This window comes from Oncorhynchus keta, unplaced genomic scaffold, assembly GCF_023373465.1.
Source record: "Oncorhynchus keta strain PuntledgeMale-10-30-2019 unplaced genomic scaffold, Oket_V2 Un_contig_17431_pilon_pilon, whole genome shotgun sequence".
In the NCBI taxonomy this organism is placed as follows: domain Eukaryota; kingdom Metazoa; phylum Chordata; class Actinopteri; order Salmoniformes; family Salmonidae; genus Oncorhynchus; species Oncorhynchus keta.
Genome location: NW_026280432.1, coordinates 24,501 through 40,000, shown reverse-complemented (window position 1 = coordinate 40,000; position 15,500 = coordinate 24,501). Strand labels below are relative to the sequence as shown.

Below are 15,500 nucleotides of genomic sequence, written 5' to 3'. Positions count from 1 at the left end.
TTGTTCTGTACAGCCATAACAAGCTAAATATCTCAGCCAAGTATCTCAAGATATACTGTATATATATACACATACACACGATTCTTCATTCTCTCTCTCTACCTCTACCCCTTCTCTCCATCTCTCATCTCTCAATCTTTCTCCCTCTGCCAGATCTCTCCCCCTCCTTACCTGTCCATTCCCCTCTTCCGCCTTCTCCCTCCCTCCCTCCCTCTACTCCCACCATCCTTCCCATCTCTCAGAGGGCCTCAGTCTTTGAGTTTATTTCCCCATTACTGTGCTCTCTGACAAGCTGCTCTGGAGATGTACAGTACAGTCTAGCCTAGACCCCTGTGGGTCTGTCAGTAACTACTGAGCAAAATAACACCAGCTCACCCTCCCTCCAGTAAGTGTTGTTAAATATTCATGTTCCTCTTCAGGGTCGACCTCTTTGCATCCTGGTGGCATTAGGACAGCAGGTGGCACAGCTCAATCTCACTAATTAGAAACGCTACCCCAGACAGAGCACACACACACACACATAAATCTGTCATTTTAATAAAACATACTGGTGGAAATACTTTCCTATGTAACAGTAACTTCAGCAACAAACTTCAGAGTGAAATAATCTGTTGTTCTTGAACTTTGTAAAGACTTAAGTTGTCATAGCTCCAGGATCTCTGGAAGTTCAACATTTCTGCTGTTTTGAAATGTATTTGTTGAGTCACATCCTTGTTCCTCCAGGAAGGGCAGGTGTAGAGAAATGTACCCAGGGACCCAGTATGTCGATGGGCATGGAGATTGTGGGCATCGTCCTGGGAGTCATAGGATTAATCACCACCATTGTAGTGTGTGCACTCCCCACCTGGATGGAGACAACCTTCACAGCAGCTAACTTGGTCACCACGGAGGTGGTCTGGGACGGCCTGTGGATAAGCTGTGTGAAAATGAGCACGAGCCAGATTCAGTGTGAGGTCTACGACTCCATGCCAAGCTCCGCATGGAGCTCCAACCTGCAGGCCACCAGAGCTCAGTCAGTCATTTAGGTGAAACATGGATGTGAAAAATACCTTTCTATGACTTCTCTATAACTTTGAAATAGACGAGGCTGTCAAAGCCATATAATTAGAATACAAGAATGGACATGAATGTTATTATGACAGTATAAAATGTCAGCCATTTTGGTCAGGGAGTAGGTCAGTTGGTCCTCCCCTTCAACTACACCGATTGAAGTGGATTTAAGTAACATCAATAAGGGATCATAGCTTTCACCTGGATTAAACTGGTCAGTCTGCCATGGAAAGAGCAGGTGTCCTTAATGTTTTCTACACTCAATGTATATTTTAGATGCTATTTATACAGAGTTGGTATAAAACCTGTATGAACTATAATTATATGAGATTATTTTAGGGTGACAATTATATATCACATGCCTTACTTTTATTTTCCTGCATAAGTAAAAGCAGGAAAGGCATCACGTACGACTAGACCAGCACAGAATCTGCGCATGCAGAATTCCCACGAATATCCGCAGAATTTCCAATAAAATGCATAGGATTCGAAAGCTAAAAAGCTGCCAGCTGATAGCAAAGTTAAATAAAATTGTATTGTTGAATAACAGTTTTTCCACCGTTTTCATTGATGTACTGTATATCAAATCAACGAAAAGTTGTGAGTGGGAGGTGCAGGGTGCAGACAGCTCTGTGAATGAATGACAGCGGTCTGAGGAAAGAAATATCTGATTAAAAAGAACAGATTAACAGCAGAGGAGCTGAGGAGTAAATGTTTGGCGACCAGAATAACAGCCAGGGACAAGGTCAGGGAGTTTCCAGCTGAACTGTACGAGGATGGAGGAGTAAATGTTTGGCGACCAGAATAACAGCCAGGGACAAGGTCAGGGAGTTTCCAGCTGAACTGTACGAGGATGGAGGAGTAAATGTTTGGCGACCAGAATAACAGCCAGGGACAAGGTCAGGGAGTTTCCAGCTGAACTGTACGAGGATGGAGGAGTAAATGTTTGGCGACCAGAATAACAGCCAGGGACAAGGTCAGGGAGTTTCCAGCTGAACTGTACGAGGATGGAGGAGTAAATGTTTGGCGACCAGAATAACAGCCAGGGACAAGGTCAGGGAGTTTCCAGCTGAATTGTACGAGGATGGAGGAATACTTGTCTGCAAAGTCTGTCAGCCTTCAATCGATTACATACAGTGTCAAACTGAGGTGGAGCGCCTGAGGTCGCTCCGACACAAAAATAGGAGGGCTATTGGACCAGGTAAACATTTGGAGGCTTTAGCTAGCGACAGATATATTATCTAGCTAGTAGGTTTGTTGTAGTTAGCTAATATCTGTTCTTGACAGATCCATTTTTGTCTGTATCTACATAGTAGCTGCTTCATGTGTGGGCTTTTGTAAGCGACTCAGCTAGCCGCATGAAAACGGCTTTCACCAGCATCTTGAAGGGCCTTTGAGACAAATCCAGACACGTCACGTGCTTTGCCCATCTCCTGAGCCTGGTGCTGGAGGACGTGAACAGGCTGTGTGCTCTGGTGAAGAAAGTGTTCCGTCAGGCAACCCAGCGTCATCTGGAGCTGAGATCATTCATGCTTGAAAATGTCCATTCTACTATGATGCCTGTGTATGCTGTGCAGACCAAGTGGGGCTCCTGGATACGTGCTGTGGAGTACCTGGCAGATTACATGGATGTGCTCACCGACTTCACTACGACATTTACATTACATTTACATTTAAGTCATTTAGCAGACCTTACCGGATACGGCGAAGTGTGACCAGGACCTTTGTGAGCTGCTGAGGGAACAAGGCCCAGCAGAAGGCCCAGGAAGTGTTCATTGTGGAGCATAGTGTGAAGATTGTCAGGCTAGCCACTAAGCTGGAGGAGACCTCTGTGCCAACAGCTCACAACGTCGCCAGCAAGCTGGAGGACCTGCAAATGCAGTATGAGAATGGCTGGCGCCCTCATACAGCTGCTGGGGCAATTTCCAGAGGAAGACAGGGTCTCCTGCACTGAGGTCCTAAGCACATTTTCATCAAGGATCACTCTACTTTGCTCTGTTCATCTTTTCCTCGATCCTGACTTGTCCCTGCTGCTGAAAAACATCCCCAGAGCATGATGCTGCCACCACGTTTTACCATAGGGATGGTGCCAGGATTCCTCCAGACGTGACACTTGGAATTCAGGCCAAAGATTTTATTATTGGTTCCATCAGACCAGAGAATCTTGTTTCCCATGGCCTGAGAGTCCTTTAGGTACCTTTTGGCAAACTCCAAGCGGGCTGTCGTGCCTTTTACTGAGGAGTGGCTTCCATCTGGCCGCTCTACCATAACGGCCTGATTGGTGGTGTGCTGCAGAGATGGGGATAACCTTCCAGAAGGACAAACAACTCCACAGAGGAACTCTGGAGCTTTGTCAGAGTGAACATCAGGTTCTTGGCCACCTCCCTGACCAAGGCCCTTCTCCCCTGATTGCTCAGTTTGGCCAGTCGGCCATCTCTAGGAAGAGTCTTTGTGGTTCCAAACTTCTTCCATTTATGAATGATGGAGGCCACTGTGTTCATGGGGACCTTCAATGCTGCAGAAATGTTTTGGTACCCTTCCCCAGATCTGTGCCTCAACACAATCCTGTCTCGGAGCTCTACGGACAATTCCTTCGACCTCATTGCTTGGTTTTGGCTCTGACATGCACTGTCAACTGTGAGACCTTAATTTACCACAGGTGGACTCCAATCAAGTTGAAGAAACATCTGAAGGATGATCAATGGAAACGTTCCGGAGGTACTGTACATCAAACACGTGGTTTCTCAAAATGCATTCTACTGTGGTCTGAGCACGGAGGGTCGGAGTATGAGTCAAAATCAAAGAATGCGAAACGGAGCATGCAGGGCACTTCTCGAATGCACACTCCATTTGATGCAACCTTCAACAGAAAGTATGCAGAGAAATATGACGTAAACGCAAAATAAATTCAGAACATTTTCTTGAAATCAATGAGCGAGAGAAAATAAACTGACTTTGGAATGAAATGCAGCCTATTCACATCTCATATGTTGCCTGAGTAAAATATGTTATCTTGATACGTTAATAAATACATGCTGTGTTCATGTTGGCATGGTTACCTGCTTCTAAAACCCATTGTAGTGTGCGTAGGTCCCACGCCCATAGTAAGTCAATAGAGCTAACTGGCCAGCTACTACTGTTAGCTAGCCAGATAGCCACAAATAATTGTTAGCTAGCTACCAACAAAGAATTGACAGCTATTATTGGATAACATTGGTTTTCAGTCATTCTTGCCTGTTATACTATCTGGTTAGCTACATTATTAAAATGCACATATAGCTAGCTGATAGTTATGAAGTAAAACGTTTATCTTGTTTCGTCTCTATTGTTATCATTGTCCTGGCTGGAAGAAGTGAATGAGGGGATGCAACGTAAGGTAATATAGTAGGGGGAGTGCGAGTGCTTCTCAAATGTAATGCTATGCATTCTCCACACTCTCATCCACACAAGAACATACTCAAGAGAACCTCCTTTGTCGTTCCAGACATTATTATGAGCCGTCCTCCCCTCAGCAGCCTCCACTGAGCCTCACGATCTCTCTCCATAAACGGCCGCTGTTAATTGGATATTTGAGTGGTATAAAATTAAAGTGAATTATACCTGACAATTATGAGTGGTTTAAGTTACATTCCCATCCTTTTTGGGCTCTGCCTGTCAAGCAGCAGAAGGGTGTATTTGCCGATGTACTGTTTACTTTGCAAGCTACCGGTAGAAACACTTTGTACAGTTGGCTAAACATAGTGATAAGTAGATCTAATATGCTAAGGAAATGTTTTGTTGGCGAGTACTTTTCTATGCTTATACAGGCGCAATAAAAGGCCTAGTGTACAAATATTTTATTAATATCTATATTTATTTTCTTGTGATTTATCAAAGGGGTGCTGTAGCTATGGATACAAACCACAACCACATACTGACCCAATTCTGTATTAACAGGTTATGTTTCCATGATGACATGAGTGACAAATTGTTGATCGGCGAGAAGAGGGAACTTGGGGGGAGCGCTCTACTTATCTAAAGTATCTAAAGCTGAAGTTATTAACTCTGCCGCAATATGGTTCATCATGGCTGGTATCATCCAGCTGATCGGTCTTCTTTTTTGCCCTCGACTTAACACAAAACTCGGACAACGTCCTGCGGAGTAATGCCCTCTGCTGCTGATAGGTGGGACCATGCTCTGCTGCTGCTGATAGGAGGGACCATGCTCTGCTGCTGCTGATAGGAGGGACCATGCTCTGCTGCTGCTGATAGGAGGGACCATGCTCTGCTGCTGCTGATAGGAGGGACCATGCTCTGCTGCTGCTGATAGGAGGGACCATGCTCTGCTGCTTCTGATAGGTGGGACCATGCTCTGCTGCTTCTGATAGGAGGGACCATGCTCTGCTGCTGCTGATAGGAGGGACCATGCTCTGCTGCTTCTGATAGGAGGGACCATGCTCTGCTGCTTCTGATAGGAGGGACCATGCTCTGCTGCTGCTGATAGGAGGGACCATGCTCTGCTGCTTCTGATAGGTGGGACCATGCTCTGCTGCTTCTGATAGGAGGGACCATGCTCTGCTGCTGCTGATAGGAGGGACCATGCTCTGCTGCTTCTGATAGGAGGGACCATGCTCTGCTGCTTCTGATAGGAGGGACCATGCTCTGCTGCTTCTGATAGGAGGGACCATGCTCTGCTGCTTCTGATAGGAGGGACCATGCTCTGCTGCTGCTGATAGGAGGGACCATGCTCTGCTGCTTCTGATAGGAGGGACCATGCTCTGCTGCTTCTGATAGGAGGGACCATGCTCTGCTGCTGCTGCTTTAAAGTTGCACTATGCAGAAATCTAAAAATGTGAATAGTTCACCTAATTTCAGTTTATGTAGAGAATCATTGTACCATCTAAACCACCGTAGAACATATTTTCCAAAACCAAAAATATTGTACTTTCAGCTGGTGTACAAAATGAAAGTAAAATACACAAAAACAAAATGTAAGAACAGGAAGCATAGAAATAGCACAAATAGAACATATATACCACTCCCACTTGCTTTCAATGAAAATTACAGATCTAACACACATTTATTTATGAATTTGGTTGGGTCGCCCAAAAAGTGACAGTTATTTACAATAAAATGTTATTATTCAACTCCTAACTTAATGTGTTCATTGGGTGGAGTTGTATATTACACTTGTTTTTCAGCCATGTGGATATCAACCACAACCACAAACTGCCTCAATAGGTTGTGTTTCCATGACAACACAACAGCATTGAGCGGTTATATAGAGGCCTACTGAGTGGCTCAATTCTCTTATCTTACAGACGACCTCAGCAACAAACTTCAGAGTGAAATAATCTGTTGTTCTAGAACTTTGTAAAGACTGAAGCTGTCATAGCTCCAGGATCTCCTCTGGAAGTTCATCATCTCTGCTGTTCTGCAATCTTCTTCATTCTACAGGAGCATAATGTAGCATCATTATATTGTATTATTTCCATGTCTTCTTCTACAGGACCATAATGTAGCAGTGTGATATTACCATTCATACTGATGCACCACAATAGAGAATAACTCTGACAAACTTGCTGCTAAGTCAGTCCAAAGCAAAAAGCAGGACTTACATCCTATTATGCTGAATGATGATGGTGATGGTAATGACGATGGTGATGATGATGGCGATGAGGATGACGATGATACAGTTCATTTTCCCGTCTCGAGTGAAGCACAAACAGAAGCTGTCTCGAGACAACTCTTATTTTCCGATTGTGCATGTGTTAAAAAAGCCCCAACTAATCTAAATCCAATTCCCAAGAATAAACATTACTGTAACTCTGAGAAGTGATTAAGACTGGGTCTATCATTTCACAAACCCTCAAACAAGTGAGAGGATAATAGAGAAAACACAGGCACGCACACACAGAATATCTTCTAGCTGAAGGATGGGGCTGGGCTTACAAGGAACACACACTCCCAGCTTTGCATCCTCCTGTGAGAGAGCTGACAGCGGTGCCAGTGAAGAACTCCTCTATGACGGAAATATCAAACCAGAGAGGAACTTCAGTAAGCCTCGGTTAAATCTGTCTATTTCACTGCCTGGCTGGTTTTCATGTTGGTTAAATCAGTCTATTTCACTGCCTGGCTGGTTTTCATGTTGGTTAAATCAGTCTATTTCACTGCCTGGCTGGTTTTCATGTTGGTTAAATCAGTCTATTTCACTGCCTGGCTGGTTTTCATGTTGGTTAAATCAGTCTATTTCACTGCCTGGCTGGTTTTCATGATGGTTAATCAGTCTATTTCACTTCCTGGCTGGTTTTCATGATGGTTAATCAGTCTATTTCACTTCCTGGCTGGTTTTCATGATGGTTAAATCAGTCTATTTCACTGCCTGGCTGGTTTTCATGATGGTTAAATCAGTCTATTTCACTTCCTGGCTGGTTTTCATGATGGTTAATCAGTCTATTTCACTTCCTGGCTGGTTTTCATGATGGTTAATCAGTCTATTTCACTGCCTGGCTGGTTTTCATGATGGTTAAATCAGTCACTGCCTGGCTGGTTTTCATGATGGTTAAATCAGTCACTGCCTGGCTGGTTTTCTTGATGGTTAAATCAGTCACTGCCTGCCTAAATCACTGCCTGCCTGCTTCTTATCATCCTCCCACATGTTGAAAGCTACAGTCCAGTTATTTTCTCCTCTGGTTTTCTACCTAGTTTTCTTTTTACACACCTCACAAGACACACCTCACAAGACACACCTCACAAGACACACCTCACAAGACACACCTCTGTTAGAATAATTGAAAGACAGTGGAGACGCTTCTTCCTGAGCTTTCTAAGGCTGGGATTCAATCCGTAGTGCAGCATCCTGGGACAGACAAAAATGCAACTTTTAAAATGCATTTTCTTGGGAGATGGCGTTCATGGTAAACGATGTTCATGTCAATATAGAACTGATTTAGATTAAACCCATTCCTAAGATTCTGATTGTGTATACAATTCAATCCTAGAAATCAGTGGAGAAGGGCCTGTATCAGGGAGGTGACCTGGAACCCGATGGTCACTGACAGATCTCTAGAGTTCCTCTGTGGTGATGGGAGAAACTTACAGAAGGACAACCATCTCTGCAGCACTCCACCAATCAGGCCTTTATGGTAGAGTGGCCAGACAGAAGCCACTCCTCAGTAAAAGGCACATGACAGCCCACTAGGAGTTTACCAAAAGTCACCTAAAGGACTCTGACCATGAGAAACAAGATTCTCTGGTCTGATGAAACCAAGATTGAACTATTTGGCCTGAATGCCAAGTGTCACGTCTGGCTAACACCTGGCACCATCCCTAGGGTGAAGCATGGTGGCAGCATGTTATTCAGAGGTAGGGACAGGGAGACTAAGGTTCGAGGGAAATATGAATGGAGCAAAGTACAGAGAGATTCTTGATGAAAACCTACTCCAGAGCGCTCAGGACCTCAGCCTGGGACGAAGGTTCACCTTCCAACAGGACAATGACCCTAAGCACACAGCCAAGACAAAAGAAATAGCACAATGTACCTCTCCAGACCTGCCTGTGGAGTGTGGTGTGTTGTGCTCTGTTGTGCTGTGCAGACAGTGTACCTCTCCAGACCTGCCTGGGGAGTGTGGTGTGTTGGGCTCTGTTGTGCTGTGCAGACAGTGTACCTCTCCAGACCTGCCTGGGGAGTGTGGTGTGTTGTGCTCTGTTGTGCTGTGCAGACAGTGTACCTCTCCAGACCTGCCTGGGGAGTGTGGTGTGTTGGGCTCTGTTGTGCTGTGCAGACAGTGTACCTCTCCAGGCCTGCCTGGGGAGTGTGGTGTGTTGGGCTCTGTTGTGCTGTGCAGACAACACAGGAGTGGCTTCGGGACAAGTCTCTAAATGTCCTTGAGTGTTCTAGCCAGAGCCCGGACTTGAACACGATCGAACATCTGAAGAATCCTGAACATAGCCGTGCAGCAATGCTCTCCAGCCAACCTGACAGAGCTTGAGAGGATCTGCAGAGAAGAATGGGAGAAACTCCCCAAATACAGGTGTATTTGTAGTGTCATATCCAAGAAGACTGACACATTGTACCGGTACCCCCTGTATATAGCACCGCTATTGTTACTTACTGCTGCTCTTTAATTATTTGTTATTCTTCTCTCTCTCTGGTTGTCCTTCTTAGGTATTTTCAGAAAACTGCATTGTTGGTTACGGGCTTGTAAGTAAGCATTTCAATGTGTTGTGTTCTGAGAATATGAAATATACTTATGTCATTGAGGCAGAGAGAGTAAGGTATAACGTTTACATTATGTCAGGATATGTTATTGTTAGCCATCAGGGATCCTATGGGAGGAGAAGAGACAGTCTGATACCAGTCACCATGACAGCCTTGAGTTGGGGAGGAGTGAGCACTTTGCGGAAGAGGTCAGGTCAGATGAAGTGAGGAAGAACAGATATCACTATGGTTCTGTCTAGCAACAGAGATGCATTGGCTGTTCAGATGTGTAGGAGGAGACTCAGCCTAGGAGAAAGGGTTAAATATCAGTGCTTGTGTGAACAACGATCGATCGTGCATTCGGAAAGTATTCAGGCCTCTTGATCGATAGATAAGATAGGGATGTGGCCGTGGTTTGTAATATAAATCAAGCAGTCAGGCTTTCAGTCACTAATCGATTGAACATTACAATGGGCAATAACGAGTGACCTACAGTAAGTGACTTTCAGTGTGGTATGATCGTTGGTGCCAGACACGCCGATTCCAGTATATCAGAAATGGCCTCCTGGACTTTTCACGTATGACAGTGTGTAGTGTTTACTGAGAATGGTGCGACAAACATAAAACATTTAGTCAGTGGCTATCCTGCGGCCGAAAACAGCTCGTTGATGAGAGGTCGAAGGAGAATGTCAAGAATCGTGCAAGCTAACGGGCCACAGACAGACAAATAACGGCGCGGTACAACAGTGGTGTGCAGAATGGCATCTCGGAAACACACAACTCGATGGTCTTTGTCACAGACGGGCTATTGCTGCAGACAACCACACCGGGTTCCACTCCTACCAGCTAAAAACAAGAAGCGGGCCACCAACACTGGATAATTGAGGTGTGGAAAAACATTGCCTAGTCCGATGAATCCCAGTTCCTGTTGCGTCATGCTGATGGCAGAGTCAGGATTTGGCGTGAGCATCATGAGTCCATGGCCCCATCCTGGTGGGGAATGTTTTCCTGGCACACATTAGGCAACTTGATAGAAATTGAGCAACATGTCCATGCTCTGAAGAATTCAGGCTGTTCTGGAGCAAAGGTGGGTTCGAACCAGTACTAGCTGGGTGTACCTAATAAAACGACCACTGGGTGTAATGTAATGGCCTTTGTAGGGACTTTGTGAGGTGTTGTATAATGCACACTGACGTAATATAGTAGTGTAATGTAGTACTACTCATGAGAAAGAGTTAAACCGGTTTGATGACCTGTTGCAGATTGGGTTGGGTACGGATTTCTTTAGTGCCGTGGTTCTTTGTTCCTCAGATACAGGCCCTTGTTTTGTTGTTTTTTATCCCACTTTTCACATTGAATCACAGCTGAAATGCATGTGTGATTTCCGTTAGCAGTCTCGCACCCACACATGCACGTAGGTACGCAGGCTGGGGTACTTGCACGCACGCACACACGTCCTCCTCCCCTCCACAGACTGGGTCTCCAATGACACATTATTTGCCATATAGTGCACTACTTCTGATCAGATACCCTACCCTTATGTAGTGCACTTAGGGATAGGGTGTCATTTGTCATTAGCCCAATTGTTTGAGGTCAGAAAGAAAGTGTGGATGCCTGGACAGTGTCTCCCAACAATACAGGTAGACCAGAGAAGTCACATCCCTGATTGGCAGATGAGTGGAAACTCTGATTAGAAGCATCTGTTGTTCATCGGTTGTTCTTTACAAATGCTGTTTTGAATTCAAAGAAAATTGTACCTAAATGCTGAAGGCTATAAAGCCAAAACGTCTGTTCACACTTTTTCAAAATCAAATAACGGTGTAAGCTTTATGCGACATCTGAGTGCTAACCCATTACACCTTTTTGAGTGTCTCACAACACCCATGATATGACCTCTGACCTCAAGCTATATTGCCTGAATGACTTACATTGTTTGACTAACTCTTTGCAGTTATGGCTGCTTGTACATTTCTCTTCAGTCAACCTTGAGATGAGTGTGTTTCTGTAATGACTCAAGTGGATGCTAGTCATCTCCAAGATGGAGTTCATTGTTCTGATGATGATGATGAGGGAGAAAGGAAGGGAATCGATCAATCGTAAACACAGTGAATGCCATGGTCTTTGTTTGATGTGCAGTTTTTATTCCATCAGTCTTTTATACCGTACAGTATGAAGCCAATGTCTCTATATTTTGCTATGACTCATGCTTGGGTGAGAGAAGGAATCAACCATTCACAATATTTCTTCACAGCCCATTTAGGTTCAGATGTAGGATCACTCGGGCTCCCGAGTGGGGCAGCGGTCTAAGGCACTGCATCTCAGTGCTAGAGGTGTCACTTCAGACACCCTTGTTCAAATCCAGGCTGTATCACAACAAGCTGTGATTGAGAGTCCCATAGGGTGGCACACAATTGGCCCAGCAATGTCCAAGTTTGGACAGTGTTGGCGGTCATTGTAAATAATGTGTTCTTAAGTTCTTAACTGACTTGTCTAGTTAAATAAAAGGTTAAATGTCAAAATAAATAAATATTTGAGCCACTTTGCTACAGCAGGAAAATAACCATGCAGCAACAGGAAATGTTCATTATTATATGGATTATGGACATTTGTGTAGGGGTTGATACATTTTTCGTAAGGCAAAATCAAGTCTGACAAAGTGGAAATTCAACAACAGAAGCCAATTTTAAACCTTGAATACACTACAAGTTAAAAATGTCCTGCAGTGCAGTTCTCCTGCAACAGGCTGATCCAATTAAAAGCCTAGATCTGTACAACACAAGGTTAGGGTGTGTTCTAACTACAGTCTGAAATGTTATTGTCCCTCTCTTCTGTTTTCAACATTTCTCTGCAGTCCATTTAGCTACTGAGCCGTCATCAATAGTAATCCCAAATCTCCCACAGGTGCCAAAGAAGCATTACTAGGCCCTATAGCCACAATAACACAGCCCTGGGCCTTGGTGACACAGCACATCGAGGTCCAATGGTTTCCTTACATTTACAAATCAAGGGTCAAACGAAGAGGCAATTTCTGCATCAGTCTTCAAAGCAAAAGTGATACACAAACGAGCTTGGACAACTGTTAAAGCTACTTCATGACAACTGTTGATGTAAAAAAATGGCTTTATAAATAAATTGCATTGATTGACAGAAATCTGGCAAGGAACGAGAACAAGCCGTAGATGATCTACATTTTTCTGTCTAAAGTTCAGAGGAAGTCACTCTTCTATCTTCAAAACACAACAACTCCACTGGTGAAAAGGTTCCATGTCCTCTACGGTGTCCATGTTAGGACAGCCCTAGTCTAGGCACAACTTTGTTCAATCTACAAGTTGTGATGAGACCGAGGCTATCCTAATATGGACAGCGTACTCTAACCCCTCACAGAGTATATGTAGCGTAAACTAACAACCTCATCTCCATCACATCCTACCTGATCAAAGGAGAGAGATGACCAAAGGTAAGAGATGAAATGTAAGTTGGGCTTTGAAAACCCTCTCTCTCGACTATCTATTTCTGTTCAGATGCAATCAGACAAGGTAACATGCTGTGTATGTAAGAGCTCTTCTTTATGTTCTGAAGCTGTGGTGCACCTTATAATGTTGTGAGTGTGTGTGGGTGTTTTGAGTGTTTTTTGTTTGTTTGTCTACATTAGAGAGAGAACGTTTGTCTGTTGATTACAGTATTTGTGTGTGTGTGTCGTGAGTGTTGATTGTGTGTGTCGTGAGTGTTGATTACAGTTTACAGTCTGATGCTCTCTGATTACCGCGCATGGCAGTGCTATAGATTAGACCAGCCTAGACAGCTGCTCCAAACATAAGACTGGCTCAGTGGCTCAGTGATCCGCTCCCTCCATAAGACTGGTTCAGTGGTTCAGTGATCCGCTCCCTCCATAAGACTGGCTCAGTGGTTCAGTGATCCGCTCCCTCCATAAGACTGGCTCAGTGGTTCAGTGATCCGCTCCCTCCATAAGACTGGCTCAGTGGTTCAGTGATCCGCTCCCTCCATAAGACTGGCTCAGTGGTTCAGTGATCCGCTCCCTCCATAAGACTGGTTCAGTGGTTCAGTGATCCGTTCCCTCCATAAGACTGGCTCAGGGTTCAGTGGTCCGCTCCCTCCATAAGACTGGTTCAGTGGTTCAGTGATCCGCTCCTTCCATAAGACTGGCTCAGTGGTTCAGTTAATGAGACAGAATGCCACATCACTGGCTTCTCCCTTTGGTCTCTTCTCCTCAACCTCTACAGACTGAGTGACACACACCCAAACCTTTTGCACAGTTCTCCACATAAACACACACACACACCACCTCCTTCTTCTCTAACCTGGGAAGGCTGCTTACAGATGCCGTATCTTAATTTGAGCCAGTTTCACACAGCAGGAAAATAATCCTGCAGCAACAGGAAATGTGAATTGGATTGTGGATTATAATTCATGGAAATGTTTTATAAGGGTTGATGAAAAAAAAAAAAAGAGAAAATCAAGGCTGACATTTTCAATTAGAAATTATAAACTTCAGAAGCCTTTTTAAATCTCTAATACATAAAGTTAGCATTTCAGGAAGATGAAATTAAGAGTCGGCATCTGTACAGTTCACTATAATTAAAAGACGTTCACCCAGACAGAATCAGTTGCATTCATATCTCTACAACCACATTTAGAAACTTCGGTAACACTGTCGTTGAAGATCACAGGTATTTAAAGTCACTGGGTATAATGCTTTATGATGACATAACATTCTAAGACCTGTCATAAGCAAGCATGAGCGAGTGTTGTGACCTGGCTATTTCTTACAAAAAAAGTATGTTTTAGTGCCAGCAACTGTGTTCAACAGTTATTCATAAGTTGTAGCTACTGTATAGCAGCTTCTCAAAGAGGTTTGTCTCGTTAAGGCTAATGGACAGACTACGAAAACATAAATGGTACAGTAGATCTGTCATGATACGTGAGATAATAAGCAGCATCAGTTCCGGTTCTTGGGTTTTTCGTCCCTGGTTATTTGGACAAATCACAATTTCACAGGTGTTAGCATCTTTCGAATTTCGTAAGGGGAGGGGACATCTGGCCCATAGACTTGCAAAGAGAGAGTGTGGAGCGCTTCATTCCGGTTCCCATCCTCCTTTCTCTTAAGTATGCACCCAGAACTTACTCCTGCATCTGACCAATTACACAAGACTTTAATTCTGGGTTAACCGAGATAAGTTTAAGGCAGAAAAAGAGAAACATTAAACATTCACTAGACTACAAAGCAGTGATGGAGGAGACACTGTAGAGGAGTTCAGAGCCCTTGTGTAGTAGAAGAAGAATCCTCCAATCAGCACATCACCCTTTGATCAAGGTTAATACACCAGGGACGCCAGAGGGAGTGGGTCTCTCTCACGCACCCTCTGTTAACATGCAGACGATGTGGCCTGGGGACAGGTGCAGAGCGGGGGAGGGGAACAGTGGTTGAAGGTCAGGCACAGCTCAGTGTGACTTTGGGATGGGGAGAAAGAAGGGGGAGGGAAAGAAACAGCGAGGAGGAGAGAAACGCAGACTCACTCCTCATATCTGACCCACCCCGCAGAGGCCAATGTCTCATTTTTAAAGCATCCGGCTGCGAGGTGAAATGGCACGACTGTTTTTCTATTTTCCACCAAACTGCATATCAATAAGGTGAGAAATTACGTCTTGTGTTGGGCCAAAATGTACTGTGTCCTTAGAAAGTGAATGGGAAAATAAGGAAGACACTTCTGTAGTGTGTGTGTGAGAGTGTTTATGGGGGTGATAGATTGAGTGACCCGGGAGAGGAGGAATCATTAGAGGATGAGTAGTAGGAAGAGGAAGGTTAACTGTGAGCGTGACATTTAGACTGACCCTGCAGGTGCAAAGCAATACTCATGGGGATAGAGACAGACACACAAAACCTCTCACATACACTAACTAGCCTAGTACACTAGCCTAGTACATTAGCCTAGTACACTAGCCTAGTACATTAGCCTAGTACATTAGCCTAGTGCACTCACCTACAAGTCAACATTCCACAGATCCTGTCACAATTAATTCCAGCAGAATGACCTAAAAATATATCCTAAACATACATGTTTGGCATATGAAAAGGAGTTGCACCTGGTAAGGAGTAGAATGAGAACACAGACAGGTCTGGTTCCCATGGCTACTAAACATACACTCCAATATACTAACAGCTGTCAGAATGTGCTAAGCTCAGTTCGGTCTCATCTGAACAAGGGGAGAAAGGGGGAGGAGAGATCGATTCTACACAACACGCCCTCTGCTC

At 44.4% G+C, this 15,500-nt stretch overlaps 1 protein-coding gene across 1 annotated transcript in view; it reads right to left on the bottom strand.

Annotated features, from left to right (window-relative positions):
• The window catches only part of LOC127919716 (ras-related protein Rab-26-like), a 96,617-nt gene that overhangs the window by 61,296 nt on the left and 19,821 nt on the right, over positions 1-15,500 (bottom strand). The gene's annotated exons all lie outside the window — the stretch shown is intronic.